Raw genomic sequence first — 18,132 nt, 5'->3', positions numbered from 1 at the left:
TAAGGAGTATTCTGGCTGTACTTCTTCCAAGACAGATTTGTTCATTCTTTTGGCAGTCCATGGTATATTCAATATTCTTCACCAACACCACAAGTCAAAGGCATCAGTTCTTCTTCAGTCTTCCTTATTCACTATCCAGCTTTCCCATGCATATGAGGTGATTGAAAGCACCATGGCTTGGATCAGGAGCACCTTAGTCCTCAAAGTGACATCTTTGCATTTTAACACTTGAAAGAGGTCTTTTACAGCAGATTTGCTAGATGCAATGCGTCTTTTGATTTCTTGACTGCTGCTTCCAGGGGTGTTGATTGTGGATCCAAGTAAAATGAAAGCCTTGACAACGTCAATATTTTCTCCGTTTATCTAATATAAATATATAAATCCATACTAATTTTTAAATGTATAAATGAATAAATAAATGAGGAAGAGAACACTCTTTCTTACAGTACAATGTCAGCTAATAAATGCAGAAGGACTGATGAGAGTTAAAAAAAAACAAAAAACCACCATTTGACAACCATCATATTAGTAGTAGATTCAGGCAAGAGTTACCAATGGGTGCTAAAACTGAAAGGTGAAAGTTTGATGAGGAGCAGGATATTTGCATTTTCTCAAAATATATCCCTGCTTTAAATACTTCTTAGTTACCACAGGAAATTACGACTTTATAGTAGAGAAACATGATGGATACCATCTTGATCAAGTGATCGAAGTAAACATCATTAGTAATGGGACAAACAAAAATGATTACCTCCTAATAAGATACAATGAGAAGAACTCAACATCACTACTGTGATACTCCTTCCAACATGCATAAACTGAAGCTAATCATGAGCAAACAGTCAAGCCCATTTTGAGGAACGTTCTGTTAAATAACTGGCCTCTAATGCTCAAAAATAACGAGGTTTTGAAGGTCAAGGAAGGACTGAAGAATTGTTCCAGAATGAAGCACTTAGGAGACATGACAGCTAGTGACAGCACATAATTCCGGATTGGACCTATTACTATGAACTGGTGAAATTTCAATGGGGTCTGTGGATCGTATCCTAGTGTTAGATCGTGTTAATTTCCTAATTTTGATGGTTGTACTGTGGTTATATACTATGGTTATGTAGGAGTTTTCTTGTTTTGGAAAATATGCACTAAAGCATTCAAGGACAGTGGGACATCATTCTGCAACCTAATCTCAAATGGTTCCTAATAAAAACAAGTTTAATTACATCATGCCAATTTATTGCTTTAAATCCTTGAATGTTTTCTATTTTGTTAAGAATAAAATGCCCTTTTGATCTGTCCCTGCTGCCTCTCTTATCTCCTGGATTCCAGCTGAATGCATTCCACCTTTGCACATGCTTCTCCCGCTCTCTGGGATCCTTCTCCTTCTGACTTCACGTGGGTAAGAAAAACGTCACGTCTTCAAGGAGGCCTTCCATAAGCACCCCACCCAAAGTACCCAATAGCCTAATCACTATCATAACAGCCTGTTTTCTACATAGCCTTTTTCAACACCTGATATTATTTGTTTATTTATTTGTTTGTTTACTCCTTGGAAACCCTATGGGGCAGTTCTTCTCTGTCCTATAGGGTCACTATGAGTTGGAATCGACTCAATGGCAATGGGTTTTTTGTTTGGTCCCTTGGTATATGTGTGCAGAAGGGGAAGAGGGTGCTGTGGGTCCCATAAACAATGGGACTGTGGAATAACAGGTTGATTCATTTCTGAATCTTTGGTTTATACTGTTTCTGGGTTGAAATTGGTAGATGAGCTATTGCATTGTAGCAGCACAGAAAAAAATGTGCTTTCCAGCCAATCTTCAGAAACCCCAAGGACATCTGATTTTATTGTTTGACGCCTTTGGCAGCAGACAAAAACCTTCTCTCTCTTGTTTTTTTTTCTTTTGTGCAAATTTGTATAGAGCAGTGAGCTTTGGCTGGAGGTAAGACTGGTTGTACTCTAGCCTCCAGAGGAATGCTTATTCTTTATTTCCCACGTACCTGGAGTTCAACAGAGAAGGACAGCGTTTGCACACGGGCAAGCACTTGACTCATATCACAAGGTCAGAGCTTATACTTTGCGCTGGAAACAAAGCCAAGCCACAGAGGTACAGAAAGCACCTCTGCCCAAAGCAGCAGGAATGCAGGCCCTGGTGTAGCTGTGGCGATGGAAAGTGGGTTGTCACAAAGATTTACTTGAAAGCTTTGACTGAAAAATGTGGAGTATCAGAAAGCAGAAAGGGGTTATAAAATTGGATTGTAATATTTCCCAGATGATGGTCCCCCAGGTTTTTTAAACACCAAGCCAAGTCAAACGAGTTGCCATCGAGTGGATTCCGACCCATAGCAACCCTATAGGACAGAGTAGGACTGCCTCATAGGGTTTCCAGGGAGAGGCTAGTGGATTCAAACTGCCAACCTTTTGGTTAGCAGCCATAGCACTTAACCACTGTGCCACCAGGGCTCCATTTTAAACACAGACATAATAAAGTTTGAAAAAGAATTAACTCTGCTGCAGGTATGAAGAGCTAGAGATCAATATTGTTTAAAAGTTATCTGGGATTTAATGAACAGTTTAGAACTTGAATGAAAAACATGCAGGCGGGAGTGGGCACTGAGGTGGTGGGACAAGGCAAGGAAGGAGAATTCAAGGAACTCAAGATGAGAGAGAACGCCCTGGAGCCCTGGGGTGTTTATTATCAGAGAGTATTGCTGCTTGGTCGATAGTTCAGGGAGCTTGCTTTGGTGAGTTTGAGTTCATGTTTTGCCACTTACCAGATGCTTACTCTCAGGGTTTCTCCAGTCTCTGTCAGACAAGTAAGTCTGGTCTTTTTTGTGTGTGTATGTGAGTTAGAAGTTTGTTCTACATTTCTCTCCGGCTCTGTCCAGGACCCTCTGTTGTGATCCCTGTCAGAGCAGTTGGTGGTGGTAGCTGGGCACCAGCAAGTTGTGCTGGACTCAGTCTGATGGAGGCTGTGATAGTTGTGGTCCATTAGCCCTTTGGACTAATCTTTCCCTTGTGTCTTTGGTTTTCTTCATTCTCCCTTGCTCCAGATGGGATGAGACCAGTGGAGTATTTTAGAAGGCCGCTCACAAGTTTTAGGACACTAGATGCTACTCACCAAAGTAGAATATAGAAGATTTTCTTTATAAACTATGTTATGCCAGTTGAGCTAGATACTCCCTGAGACCATGGTCCCCACAGCCCTCAGCCCAGTGATTTGGTCCCTCAGGGAGCTGGGATGTGTCTATGAAGCTTCCCTGACCTTGCCCTGGACAAGGTATGCTGGCTTCCCCAGTATTGTGTACTGTCTTACCCTTCACCAAAGTTACCACTTATCTATTGTCTATTTAGTGCTTTTCCCTCTCACCCCTCCCCTCCCTAGTAACCATCAAACATTATTTCTTATTGTGTGTAAACCTTTTCATGAGCTTTTATAGTAGTGGTCTTATGCAATATTTGTCCTTTTGTGATTGACTAATTTCACTCAGCATAATGCCCTCCAGATTCATCCATGTTGTAAGATGTTTTGGTGATTCATCATTGTTCTTTATTGTTTCATAGTGTTCTATTGTGTGTATGTACCATAGTTTGTTTATCTGTTCATCTGTTGATAGACAACTAGGTTGTTTCCATCTTTTTGCTATTGTGAACAATGCTGCAGTGAACATGGGTGTGTATATGTCTGTTCATGTGGTGGCTCTTAGTTCTCTAGGATATATTCCTAGGAGTGGGATTGCTGGATCCTATGGTATTTCTATTTCTAGCTTTTTAAGGAAGGTTGTACCATTTTGCATTCCCACCAGCAGTGCATAAGAATTCCAATCTCCCTGCAGCCTCTCCAACATTTGTTATTTTCTGTTTTGTTGATTCTTGCCAGTAATGCCAGGGTGAGATGGTATCTCATTGTGATTTTGATTTGCATTTCTCTAATGGCTAGTGATAGCAAGCATTTCCTCATGTGTCTATTAGCTGCTTGGTGAAGTGTCTGTTCATATCCTTTGCCCATTTTTTAACTGGATTATTTGTCTTTTTGTTGTAGAGGTGTTGGCTTTTCCTGTAGATTTTAGAGATTAGACTTTTTTCACATTTGTCATAGCCAAAATTTTTATCCCAGTCTGTAGGTTCCCCTTTTACTCTTTTGATGAAGTCTTTTGATGGGCTTACGTGTTTAATTTTTAGAAGATCCCAGTTATCTAGCTTATCTTCTGGTGTTTGTGTATTGTTAGTTATGGTTTGTATCCTGTTAATGCTGTGTATTAGGGCTTCCAGAGTTGACCCTCTTCTTTCTTCTGTGATCTTTATAGCTTTTGGTTTTATATTTAGGTCTTTGATCCATTTTGAGTTAGTTTTTGTGTCTGGTGTGAGGTATGGGTCCTGTTTCATTTTTTTGCAGATGGACATCCAGTTTTGTCAGCACTACTTGTTAGAAAGACTGACTTTTCTTCATTTGATGGACTTTGGGCCCTTGTCAAAGATCAGGTGACCATAGGTGAATGGATTTACATTTAGGTTCTCAATTATTTTCCATTGGTCAATGTGTCTGTCATTGTACCAGCATCAGGCTGTTTTTACTTCTGTAGCTGTATAGTAGGTTCTGAGGTCAGGTAATGCGAGTCCTCCTACTTTATTCTTCTTCAATAGTGCTTTAATTATCCAGGGCCTCTTCCCTTTCCATATGAAGTGGATGATTGGTTTTTCCATCTCTTTAAAGAATGCTGTTGGTATTTGGGTTGGAATTGCATTGTATCTGTAGATTACTTTGGGCTGAAATGACATTTTCACAATGCTAAGTCTACCTATCCATGAGCATGATATGTTTTTCCATTTATGTAGGTCTTTTTTGATTTCTTGCAGTAGTGTTTTGTAGTTTTCTTTGTATAGATCTTTTACATCCCTGGTTAGATTTATTCCTAAGTATTTTATGTTTTTAGGAGCTATTATAAATGGTATTGTTTTCCTGATTTCCTTTTTGTAGTTCTCTTTATTGGTGTTTAGGAACCCAATTGATTTTTTTGTATGTTTCTCTTGTATCCTGCAACTTTGCTGAATCTTTCTATTAGTTCCAGTAGTTTTCTCGTGGAGTCTTTTGGGTTTTCTGTGTATAGTATTGTATCATCTGCAAACAGGGACAGTTTTACTTCTTTCTTACCAATTTGGATGCCCTTTATTTATTTATTTTCTTGCCTTATTGCTCTAGCTAGGACTTCCAGCACAATGTTAAATAGGAGTGGTGATAAAGGGTGTCCTTGTCTTGTTCCTGTTCTCAAGGGAAATTTTATCAGCCTCTCTCCATTAGGAATGATGTTGGCTGTTGGTTTTGTATAGATGCCCTTTATTATGTTGAGGAATTTCCTTTCTATACCTATTTTATTGAGTGTTTTTAGCAGGAATGGGTGTTGGACTTTGTAGAATGCCTTTTCTGTGTCGATTGAGATGATCATGTGATTCTTTTATTTTATTTATGTGGTGGATTACGTTGATTGATTTTCTAATGTTTAACCATCCTTGCATACCGAATATGAATCCCACTTGGTCGTGGTGTATTATTTTTTTGACATGATGCTGAATTCTATTGGCTAGAATTTTGTTCAGAATTTTTGCATCTATATTCGTGAGAGATACTGGTCTGTAATTATTTTTGTGATGTCATTGCCTGGTTTTGTTATCAGGGTTATCCTGGCTTCATATAATTAATTCAGAAGTAACCCTTCCATTTCTGTGTTCTGAAATAGTTTGAGTAGTACTGGTGTAAGCCCTTCTCTGAATATTTGGTAGAATTCTCCAATGAAGCCATCTGGGCCAGGGCTATTTTTTGGTTGGGAATTTTTATTATTATTATTATTATTCCCTCCTCTTAGAACTCTAAGCTTTCTAAATGCACTGTTTTATAAATGTGTGTGTGTTTGTTCCTTTTTGAAATAAAGGGAAATTTGAACATTGGGGGTACAAAGGCCAATTTTGATTTTTGCTCATCTCACTTTTATACCTAAAGTGAACCTTGACTTCTTTGCTTTTTAATTAGCTTAAATATTCTTGAGTTTTGGTGGCAATGATTTTTTTTTTCTCTCTAACTGGATGACATATCAATCTTTGCAGTGATCCGAAAGCAAATAATTAAGAAAAGAAACATAAAACAATCTTAACTTACTTCAGAAACAATCTTGTATCACAGTAGGTTCAAGGACTTGTACTTATTTTGAGAGATTGAAAGAGTTAAAGCTTTTTTCAGCTTGTTAAATCAGAGTGTAGAATGTTGTTGTTGTTGTGTGCCATCAAGTCAATTCCGACTCATAGCGACCCTATAGGACAGAGTAGAACTGCCCCATAGAGTTTCCTAGGCTTTAGTCTTTACAGGAGCAGATCACCAGGTCTTCTCTCCTGTGGAGCCGCCGGTGGGTTTGAACTACCAGCCTTTCGGTTAGCGGCAGAATGCTTAACCAGTGCACTACCAGGGTCCTGGGTATAGAATACAGGTTGTCAAAATAGCCAGCCCTCTTTTTATCAAAGACCAAACGGCAATTTGTTGTCATTGTTTTGTTTACCTCTACCTATAATGGAGAGGAGGTGGACAAGGAACATGAAAGTACAGCATTTTAGCTGTTAAATATTAGCTGCTTCGTATCAACACTGACAAAGCGTTTATTATTGATTCACTTATATTCACAATAACTCGTTTTGCATTATGGCCAGTACAGAGGAAATCCCTATTTCCCTATTCTATGAATTAGGTATTAATGGAAGAAGGGAGCTGGGTGGCACCAGAATTGGCCTGATCAAATGGAACTCTTGGGAAATGGGTTCCAATCATATGCCCCTCCAGCTCTCTATTCATATTACTGGAATGGCACACATCACACTGGATTATACTTCATTAACTCTCCCCCTTTGCAACACACACACATACATACACACACACCTAAAATGTGAGGTCCTTAAGGGCAGAGATTTTCTTAAGAAGGCGGGGAAGGCTATGTTTTTGAAACATCAGTGTTAGCGTAAAGCATAGCACTTGTTAAATGTTCCCTAAGTATTTTTTGGAGTGTCTAGGTGATGCAAACGGTAAACGCACTCAGCTGCTGACTGAAAGGGTGGAGGTTTGAGTCTACCCAGAAGTGCATCAGAAGTAAGGCCTAGTGGTCTACTTCTGGGAAAAAAAGACTAGACGCTGAAAGCCCTATGGAGCATAGTTCTACTCTGACACACATGGAGTCACCATGAGTTGGAGTCGACTGGACAGCAGCTGGTTTAAGTATTTTTAAATTGAATTAAACAGTTTTTTTTTTTTTGGCCTCCCTAATGCTACCAGAGGCTGTAGGTAGAAAGCAAGAAATTTATTTACTTCTCTGTTGGTGATTCGGGGGTCTTCCCCACCGCCATACCCACTGAAGCATGCTAGGGATGCCAGCCCTTGGGTCACAGAGTATGACTGCCATCTGACAGTGCCTCTTTTGTGTCATTTGTCTTTTGCAAACTGTAATGTTCTTTTTGCTTGCTGGCTTGTTATTTCATTAATCAAACATTGGCAGAGAAAAGAGTATACAACTGGAACACCAGTGTTCTACTTCCGGCAGTTTTCCTACTCAGATAATGAGAAAAGGGAGCGTTGAACTAGATAATCTCTAGATGTTCTTTTTGTTCAAAATTTCTGAGATTCTCCAGTTGTCCTCCGTAGTTTGTGAAACTTGGTATAGTATATGTTATGGATTGAATTGTGTCCCCCAGAAATGTGTATCACTTTGGTTAGGCCATGATTCCCAGTGTTGTATGATTGTCCACCATTTTGTCATCTGATGTGATTTTCATGTGTTGTAAATCCTACCTCTATGATGTTCATGAAGCAGGATTAGAGGCAGTTATGTTAATAAGGCAATCTACAAGATTCGATTGTATTTTGAGACAATTTCTTCTGATATATAATAGAGAGAATCAAGCAGAGAGGCAGTGGGACCTCACTACCACCAAGTAAGAAGAGCCAAGAGCACACATACTTTGGACCCGGGATCCCTGTGCTGAAAAGCTCCTAAACTAGGGAAAGACTGATGACAAGAACCATCCCCCAGAGCCAACAGAGAGAAAGCCTTCCCCTGGAGCTGGCACCTTGAGTTCAGACTTCTAGCCTGTAGACTGTGAGAGAATAAATTTCTCTTTGTTAAAGCTATCTACTTGTGGTATTTCTGTTACAGCATCATAAGGTAACTAAGACAGTATATCTCCTCCAACTAATAATTTGGAAGCTTTAAACAAATACAGACAACTCAGGGGTATTGGCTGATGATGCTCTGTTGTGTCTTAGGAAAGCTGAGCTGTAGATAAATAACTTGCCTAGGAATGGAAGTAGTCCAAAAATTGACAGCTCTTTTCCTTATTACTGTAAGAGATGACTTAGACTCCAGTGATAATGCAACATATTCAGTTGATAAAGAAAAATACAGAAACTGCCCAACACTACAACCCATCTGACCTCTCAAAACCTCTTCCTTTCTGATGGATAACCACCGTCAGCAGTTTTGTGTGAATCCATTGAGTCTTTACTGTGCATTTACAAACATATGCACATGTTAATGACTATATGATATTCCAGAAAATGATTGTATTACACTCTATTTGTCAGTTTCTCTACTTACAGATAATTTCCCTCAATTTCTTCCTTTTTACAAATAATACTACATTGGATGTTCTTGTTCTTATATCTTAGTGTACACGAATAAACACATATGTGAAATTAAATCCTGGAAGGGGATTTTAGGAGTCACGGTATATGCACATTTAACATTGTGATAAAGTCTAGGATAAAAATGACCAAATTGCCATCCAAAAAGGCCTGCCATTTTGCATTTTCACCATCACTTATTTCCCCAACCTGCATCAATTTTGTTATCAGTCTTTTTGAATTGTTGCCAAACTCATGGCCAAAAAAATGTACTTACTTGGAAGGCACACATTTTTAGCTGTTAAAGTTTTTCCTCCTGTATTTCTTTGATTATTTACAGGCTATGTTCTCACTGTTCTTTTTTTAAGGAACACCTGTCTGCTGGAGATTGGCTTTCCTAGACTGATTTCTGTTTCTCTTGGGTTTTCTCCCATACATGTTGGGAATTTGTGCTTTTGCCTTGCATTCTGGGAAAATCCCTTGACTCAGTCAGGCACATTAATTTGCTTTTAACTTGTATCCATTTTTATATTCAGCCCGAGGTTTATAATTTCTAAGAGCTCTAGTTAGTTATCTTTTCACAATAATCTCTCTTTGTTTCATGGATGCATCATCTCTCATATTGATGAGAACTTGAGTTACTCTTATTTTTTAGGTCTGTTTAAACCTGTGTGCTGTTTGCTTTGTTTCTTTCAGAGTTTGTTCTCTGTGTTGGGTTGAGTACCTCTTCCATGGTTTTAGTTTTCCTCAGTCATTTGGAGATTTTTAGTTGCCTGCCCATCTGTCTATTTGACAGTATGGAAACCCTGGGCAGTTCTACTCTGTCCTATAGGGTTGCTATGAGTTGGAATTGACTCGGTGGCAACAGGTTTTGTTTTGTTTTGTTTTTTATTTGCATACATGGAGCCCTTGTGGTCCAGTGGTTAAGAGTTCAGCTACTAACCAAAAGGTGGGCAGTTCGAATATACCAGCTGCTGCTTGGAAACCCTATGAGGCAGTTCTACTCTGTCCAGTAGGGTCGCTATGAGTCAGGATCGACTCAACGGCAATGACTTTTTATTTGCAAGTATATGGACAATGGTTGACCGCAGGAGTTTGTCTCCAGATTTTATAGGGAAGGGGATAAATATGCTGCCCAGCTGCATGGCGTACATGTGCGAGGAGTTTCTTCCTGGGGATTTTTAGCTTTCTGAGGGAAATTGCCCTCTTCACAGGTTAACTTGTTGAGTCACACTTCTGGTATGTGCTGCTCAGCATAAGAGGGTAGGAGGAGGGCGTAGGGAGGAAGGATAGACTGTCCAGCCTGCTCCACGTTCAGTTCCCCAACTAGTTACTGTGTCGGTCATCCCAAAACCTCTTCTTGTTTCTTCCAGATATTACCTCCATACTTCCAGCTCTCCTGTATAGCAGTTTGTGTTTTCTATGAATTTCTTGGGCTTTGATCTCCTTGGTCAATTTAGAATATGGGAAGTCTTCAAAAGTGCTTGTCCCCAGATGGTACTCTTTGTAATTCTCAAACACTATCATAGGGTTATTATTATTATTATGGTAGGATATATGTTCTTAATTTCTAAGGATTTTCGTATAGGATAAGAAGTAGGTTAAGAGTTCCTGGGCAGTGAAAATGATTAATGCTCTTGGCTGCTAATTGAAAGGTTGGAGGTTGGAGTCCACCCAGAGGCACCTCTGAAGAAAGACCTGGCGATCTACTTCCAAAAAAATCAGCCATTGAAAATCCTGTAGCACATAGTCCTACTCTGACACACATGGGATCACCATGAGTTGGAATTGACTTGACAGTGTCTGGTTTGGTTTAGGGAATAGACTGACGAGTAGGTCCCTGTGTTCAGTTGACATTTTGATTAAAACTTGCATTTTTATTTTCTGCCCTGATTTTTTGGAAAAGATGCTCTCTCTACTATATGTTATCCCTTTGTTAGACTAATTTGCGTAGACTGGTCTCATAGTGTTTAATTTTTTGTATATTTACAAATAAATGTCCTTCTGTGAAAGGAATCAATGGCAAAGTTTATAAATAGTAAGTAACTAGGGTTATAAAACACAAAAATTACCATTTTGATCTATTAGTCCATGTCATTTTTTTTCATTTATATTTATCACTCACTGAGCAAACACTTCATTGACTATTTCGCCAGGCATTATGCTGGAATAACTGGTCAAGAACCTAGAACTCAAGGAACTCGATTCAGTGAAGGAGACTGAAAGGTGAATAACTGCAGCATGATGAATAGTCACACTGCATAGTCAAACAATTCGTTTGCATCTCTTTGAAAGGAAAGAATAATTTCAGTTACTGTAGAAAACATTTTCTATTATTATTGGTTTTGTAAAAATAGTGATATTTTCCTAAAACAGGGATGCTCTTTTAGTGTCATTGGGAGAACTCCAGTAAGCATGAAAATTATGCACACTATAGATTTAATGGTTCATCTTTCAATTAAAGGCAGGCCGAAGTAGATAGAAGAAGATTTGAAGAAAATTGAGAAATTGTGAACCCTGTTGAGGTTATGACCATTGCAGACTATTGCAGTCTCCTTTCCACAGAGTAAGCATCAAATAAATGCCCATTAAATAAAGCAACATAGCGCCTTGGTTTTCTGGATAGCCTGTTATTAAACAGTAGGACCAAAAAAAAATTTAATTGTTGAAAGTTTTGTTTGTAAGATTTTCCTTCTAATGAAAAAGTAGTTTTTAATTTAACTTGGGGTTATTAAAATGCAACTCCTCTGTTTAACTTCAGATAAAAATTAAGAAAAAAATATACCTTTTTTTAATAATCTCAAAGCCATATTAAAAAATTCATTCGTCTCCTGTTGAAAACCCACAGAAAAAGATTGATCCTTAGCATTAGACACTTAAATTATTTTATTCAAAACCAAGACATTTTTCTTAATTATAAAAAAAATTGAAATGAATGGGAATTTGCCTAGGTTGTGTGTTTATTAAATGCTATCTTGGTATTTATCAAACAGGCTAAACTTCAGATATTCGTTTTCATTGGTTTTACAAATTGCTTATGAACAAGGACTGCAAATGCAATTTGAGAACCTGACAATCAGACAGACACTAGTCTTGCTCTTCAGTGTGATTGCTATTATCACACTGTTTCTCTGACTAAATCACAATAATACGCAGTCTCCTGCAATCTCCACTAAAAAGGGGTGGTGTTTTTCCTGTGGTTTTCAATAAAAATACCACCTAGTCAGAATTCAGAAGTAGCCACTGTATTCAGGGTCCCAAGAGGCGGAGGTTTCCATCTTTTGGCTTAGATTCTTTCTGAATTATTCATTCCCTGAATAGTTTAGTTTTACTCATGGCAGGTGAGGAGAGCTTAAGCCAACCTTACATTCCTGGGATAAACCATACTTGGTTATGGCATTTTATCCTTTATATATACTGTGGGTTTGATTTGCTAATATTTGTTAAGAATTTTTTATCTGTGTTCATTAGGGATATTGGTAGTAGTTTTTGTATGTGTATGCGTGTCTGTGTGTTTTCTTGTAAAGTCTTTGTCTAGTTTTGGTATCAGAGTAATGCTGACCTCATAGAGTGAATTGGGAAAATTGCCCCTCTCTTCTATTTTCTGGAAGACTTTGTGTATAATTGGTATTACTTGTGTCTCAGAAGTTTGGTAGAATTCACCAACGAAGTCACCTGAGCCAAGAGTTTTCTTTGTAGGAAGATTTTTAAATAAAAGCTTATTTTCTTTAATTGCTACAAGGGTATTCAGGTTATCTATTTCTTCTTGATTGAGCTTTGGTAACTTGTATCTTGCCATAAGTTCATCCATTTCATCTATATTGTCAAATTTCTTGACATAAATTTGTTCATAATATTCTTTTATTATCCTTTTATATTCTGTAGTATCTGTAGTGATGTCCCATCTCTCATACTAGGTATTTGCAATATCAATAAATACCAGATATCTTTTTTCCTTTTTTTCATAGCTAAAAGTTTATCAATTTTATCCATCTTCTCACAGAACCAGACTTTGATTTCATTGATTTTTGTTTTGTTTTTCTGTTTTCTCTTTCTTTGAGTCCTGCTTTTTATTTTCATTCTTCTGCCTATTTTGAGTTTAACTTGCTCTTTTTACTTTCTAGTTTCTTAAGATGGAAGTTTAGATCATTGTAGACTTTTTTTTTTCCCCTGATAAAGTCATTTGGTGCTATAAAGTGCCCTGTATTTCTTTTGCTCCATCACATACATTTTCATATATTATGTTTCATTTTCATTCTGTTCAAAATTCTTTCTAATTTTCCTTTGATTTCTGCTTTGAATCAAAGGTTATGTAAAGTTTTTTATTTACTTTCTAAATATTTAAGAATTTTTCCAGAGGTCTTTATGTTATTAGTTTCTAATTTAATTCGATTTTGGTCAGAGAGCATAGTTTGTGTGAATCAGATTCTTTTAACCTTGTTGGTCCTTGTTGTATGGCCCAAAATATGGTCTGTTTTAGTAAGTGTTCCATGTACACTCAAATAAAGGTGTGTTTTCCTACTTTTTTTAATGGAGTGTTTTATAAATGTCAGTTAGGTCAAGTTGTTTGATAGTGTTATTTAAGTCTTCTATATACATATTAATTTTCTGTTGATTTGTTCTACCCATTAATGAGGGAGTTTTGAAATCTCTGAATAATTGTAGTTTTGCCTATTTCTCCTTGCAATTCTGTTAGCTTTTTCGTTATATGTATTTTGAAGTTCTCCTATTAGGAGCATGATTATTATGTCATCCTAATAAATTTATTATTTTGTTAGTATGAAATGACCCTGTTTATCTCTGGTAATATTTTTTATTTGAAATATACTTTGTCTAATATTAATATTACCATTCCATCTTTCTTTTCATTAAAATTAGCATGATACATCTTTCTCTATTCTTTTACTTTTGTTTTATTTATGCCTTTATATTTCAAGCAGGTTCCAGAATGTAGCCATTATCCAGGGCTTGATAAGTCACCAGCTAAGATTTCTCTGGGTCTTCTGGGTGACCTGTTCTCCCTGGCCTGGGAACATGTCTAGGAACACAGGCCTGGGAACATGTCTAGAAACTTAAATGGGAACACATCTAGGGTCATGGGGAAATCCTGTTGTTGTTAGGTACCAAGTTGATTTTCAACTCCTGGTGACCCCATGTGACAGAGTAGAACTGGCCCCATAGGATTTTCTAGGTTATAATCTTTATGGAAGCAGATTGCCAGGTCTTTCTACTGTAGAGTTACTAGGTAGGCTCAAACTGCCAACCTTTCTGTTAACAGCTAAGTGCTTAACTGTTGCGCTACCAGGGCTCCTTTAGGGAAGTCCCATAGGCCCAAAAATGCCATGTCTCCACATGTTAGGGCCAAGTGTTCAACCTTCATATCCACATGAATGGACTGATATGCAATTTTGTGAACAAAATTATAGTAATAATAATAACAATAATAATAAATCCATAGTTAAAATTAGGTAGAAATGAAGTCAAGAAAAGAAAACCAAAAAGGAAGAAATTTGGATCCGTCAAACAGATTCAGAGATTTCATATTTAGAGACCTGAATAAATCTGACTTCCCCAACTAGTCATGTCACCTTGGGCAGCTTGATAACCAAATGTCTCAGTTCTTGTTTACACATTGTTAACATGGAGAATAATTGTACTAGAACTTCACACTTTGTATGTATTAAGTGCTACGCACATAAACATAGTTACTTCAGACCTCGCTGTGAATTTGTTTTAAAAGCTTGGCAAGGTAAATAAATGAAAAACAATACAAATAATTTTAATTTTTGTTTAATTTTTGTACATTTACATGCAAAAAATAGGCACATGGGTGAAAATTGCTTTTAAGAGCTTATCAAATGGTATAAAAGACCAACTTGGAAGTATACAGTACTTCTGTTTTCAAAGTTTAATACTATTTCCCTATTTAGAGGCCATCTATCTCTATTTGAGGTGAAATGTATGCGATAAGGTTATGATATTTAAGTATTTTTAATGTTAGCATAATTAGATTTATTTCTTTATGAACTAAGCAATTTAAACTGCAGTAAGAAGTACAAATTGGACTGACATTAGCCAAAAACATTTCAGATTTTGTTTTCTCTTAATAGATGAAATCATCAGTGAATTTTAGGTTAGAATCATGTTTATGGGCTCTCCTTGAAATGGTGCTTCCCTCAGTTCAATTAAATAAAAAACAAAAAAGTGTTTTAAATTGATTTCTGAGTATCTGAAATGACCTTTAAGGAGTCAAAATACATAAACCCCTTGGTAACCTAGAGTTTGGTTTCATTCATGATGCTCTTTTGCTATCATTTGAACAGAATCTTTCATTTTTGATGAAGGGAAAATATATGAAACTAAGGAAAGTAATGGTATGATCTTATATTGTTATACTTCATTGTTCGAAGGAGACATTTTAAAATGAATATCAGAATCTGAATTCCTCCTCTTTGGAAAATTAAAACAAAAATACAGAGCTTAATTATTTATTTTAATAGATTTATAAATAGAATGAAATTAATGAAAGTTAATAGAAATCTGTGAGGGTTATTACATCAAAGTAGTTACAATAGTATCCAGATTAGCTAGGGTTCTTTATTTACTGTTTTATCATAACATTCAGAATAAAGGGAAACAAATCGTTGTTGTAGATTAAAGGTTTAGTGTTAACTGGATCCCTGGGTGGTGCAAACGATTAATGTGCTTCCTACTAACCAAAGGTTGGAGTTTCAAGTCCAAACCCAGAGGTGCCTCAAACAGAAGGCCTGGCGATCTACTTCCAAAAAATCAGCCATCGAAAACATTATAGAGCACAGTTCTATTCTGACACACATGGGTTGCCATGAGTCAGAGTCAACTCAACAGCAACGAGTTTTTGGTGTATTAACTTCAGCAGGAGCCATTCATACATTGAGTACCCATTATGGGCTTGACACTGTTCAAGGAAATAAGATGTATCCATGGTTGCTCTCCTCTGGATTGTTTTTGAGTTGAAGTTTAATCATATTGTCCTGGGTTGGAGTCTGGTCTAGACTAAATTACTGTGAATGTCTTTAAATCTTCCTAAAAGCTTTTTTGTTTTTGTTGACATATTCTAGAGTAAATAGATAAAGTGAAAAGAGATATTTAATCATTTTTTTCTCTTGTAAAGTGTTTTTTAAAAAAAAACTTTTTAAAGGAAGTAATGTCTGTATAATGAACTATTATGCAAAAGTTTAAAATGATGCTTTAAAAGAATATTTAATGCCATTATAACATGATCATGTGCAAAAAGCAGAATGTAAAACTTTATATAGAGCATGATACCAATTTTATCAGATTCTTAAGTAGGTAGATGTAGTGTTGGAAAGAACTAGAACAAAATCAATGATGAGTATGTCTGAGTGGGATTATGAGTGATTTATTTTCTATTTTTATATTACATGTTTTCCAAAAGAGTTAACATCAAACATTTTCTAATTATACAAATGGTGTATATCATTAAAATAAATGAAAAGTAAAGGCCAGAAGAAAACAATTTCAAAATGGGGGGTGGGGTTGGTGGGGAAGCTGTTTAAAATTATTTCTAAACCTAAAAAAAGGAAAATAAATAACAAGATTTACATTTAAATTATTAGAATGTATTTATCATGATGCTTTTAATATTTGAAATTTAATTACTCACGGCAAGTGAGAACATGCATTAAGCAGAGTTTAGGACAGATGATATTCTGGGCACTGGTCCTCAAAGTGTAGCCCCTGGACCAACAGTAGCAGCATCACCTGGAAACTTGTTGCAAATAGAAATATATTAACAATGGCAGTCATTCATTTAGTGGGATCTATTTTTCAGGAACTGTCCTAAGTACATTATATATAGTATCTTGTTTAATTCTGTAATAGCCCTGTGAGATAGTTGCTATTATTATCCCCATTTTATAGGCAAGGAAACTGAGGCACAAAGGCTAAATAGCTTGCCAAAGGGCATACAACCAGTGAATAGCGTAATCTAGCACTTTGGCTCCAAAGCCTGAGCCCTCAACCACTTCACTGTGTTGCTTCCTAAAAATAAAATTAGTGAGGAATTGGGGATGAATGGAAAATCAATGGGCATGATGAGTGCATAATCCGTTCTACAGAGTTTATATAGCGGCTGAACATGCCCCATGAAAATGCTTCTAGCTCCAGCAGAGAGTACAAAAGGATGAATTATAAATTTATAATCACCAAACCATGGCAACAAACCAATTATTAGGAAAGTCACAACCGAGTCTTAAGAGAAACTTCTTGTGTCACTCCTCATAAGGGCTGTGCCTCCTGGAGGTATGCCGTTTGATTTTCATTCCATTCATTCATTTTTTATTTGTTTAAACAACAGTTATTTATTGAACACCTTTTATTTGTTAGGCATTGTGCTGGTTGCTTGGGGATAGAAAGAATGAGTCATAATCCCTGTGTTAAAGTTAACCAAAGTCTAGCTAACTGCTAACAGAACAACAACGGTTGCATCTTCCTTTGCCTTTACTTGCTTCATCTTTGAGTACGTAGTAAAAGAAGGCAGAAATGGACTTGGAACAAGGTTTTCACGGGACATGAGTCCTGAGGAAGTATTAGAAAACACGAAAAGGAAGCAGCCATTTGGTAACAGAAACATCATTGATTCCTTTGACTTGACTGCACCTTTCTCTGTAATCCATAACCTGAGGCCACTTCTGGGTAAACTGGGTTCTGAGCTCTGGGAAGTCTGCTGAGTTCTACGGAGATCATGTGGCTGTAGTGATAAACGGCAAGAGAGTGGTAGGAGGAGGCAGAGATAGCTGGTTTCAACAAAGCCCACAAATGTATGTATGTTTGTATTTGTGTATGAGTGTGTATATAAACATATATGTAAATAAAACCAGTTGCAGTCGAATTGATTCCGAATCATGGCAACCCCGTGTATGTCAGAGTAGAACTGTGCTCCATGGGGTTTTCAATGGCTGATTTTTTTTCAGAAGCAGATCACCAGGTTTTTCTTCTGAGGTGCTTCTGGGTGGACTCAAAACTCCAACTTTTTGGTTAGCCACAGACATATATATATACATGGAGCCCTGGTGGCTCAGTGGCTATGGCTGCTAACCAAAAGGTTGGCAGTCTGAATACACCAGGTGCTCCTTGGAAATCCTATGGGGCAGTTCTCCTTTGTCCTGTAGGGTCACTATGAGTCAGGGTCGACTCGATGGCAACGGGTTTGGTTTTGGGTTTATATATATACGTGCATGCATATATATATATATATATATATGTGTGTATATATATGTGTGTGTGTATATATATATGTATGTGTATATATATATGTATATATATATATGAACTTTAGTAATGGGAGATATATATATATATCTCCCATCACTAAAGTGTAAGCCTGTCTGCTTGGTCGAAGATTACCCTTCCCCCTCTGTAAATAACCCCTGAAAGCTGCATTTAGACATTTTGTAATGGCTCTTTCTCTGCTTTTCCCCAT

The 18,132-nt window shown here is 37.0% G+C and overlaps 1 protein-coding gene across 4 annotated transcripts in view; it reads left to right on the top strand.

Annotated features, from left to right (window-relative positions):
- PLD5 (phospholipase D family member 5) overlaps positions 1-18,132 on the top strand; it is a 413,275-nt gene that overhangs the window by 140,357 nt on the left and 254,786 nt on the right. The gene's annotated exons all lie outside the window — the stretch shown is intronic.

Source organism: Trichechus manatus, unplaced genomic scaffold, assembly GCF_000243295.1.
Source record: "Trichechus manatus latirostris isolate Lorelei unplaced genomic scaffold, TriManLat1.0 scaffold00039, whole genome shotgun sequence".
In the NCBI taxonomy this organism is placed as follows: domain Eukaryota; kingdom Metazoa; phylum Chordata; class Mammalia; order Sirenia; family Trichechidae; genus Trichechus; species Trichechus manatus.
This window is presented reverse-complemented; position numbering and strand designations above follow the sequence as displayed.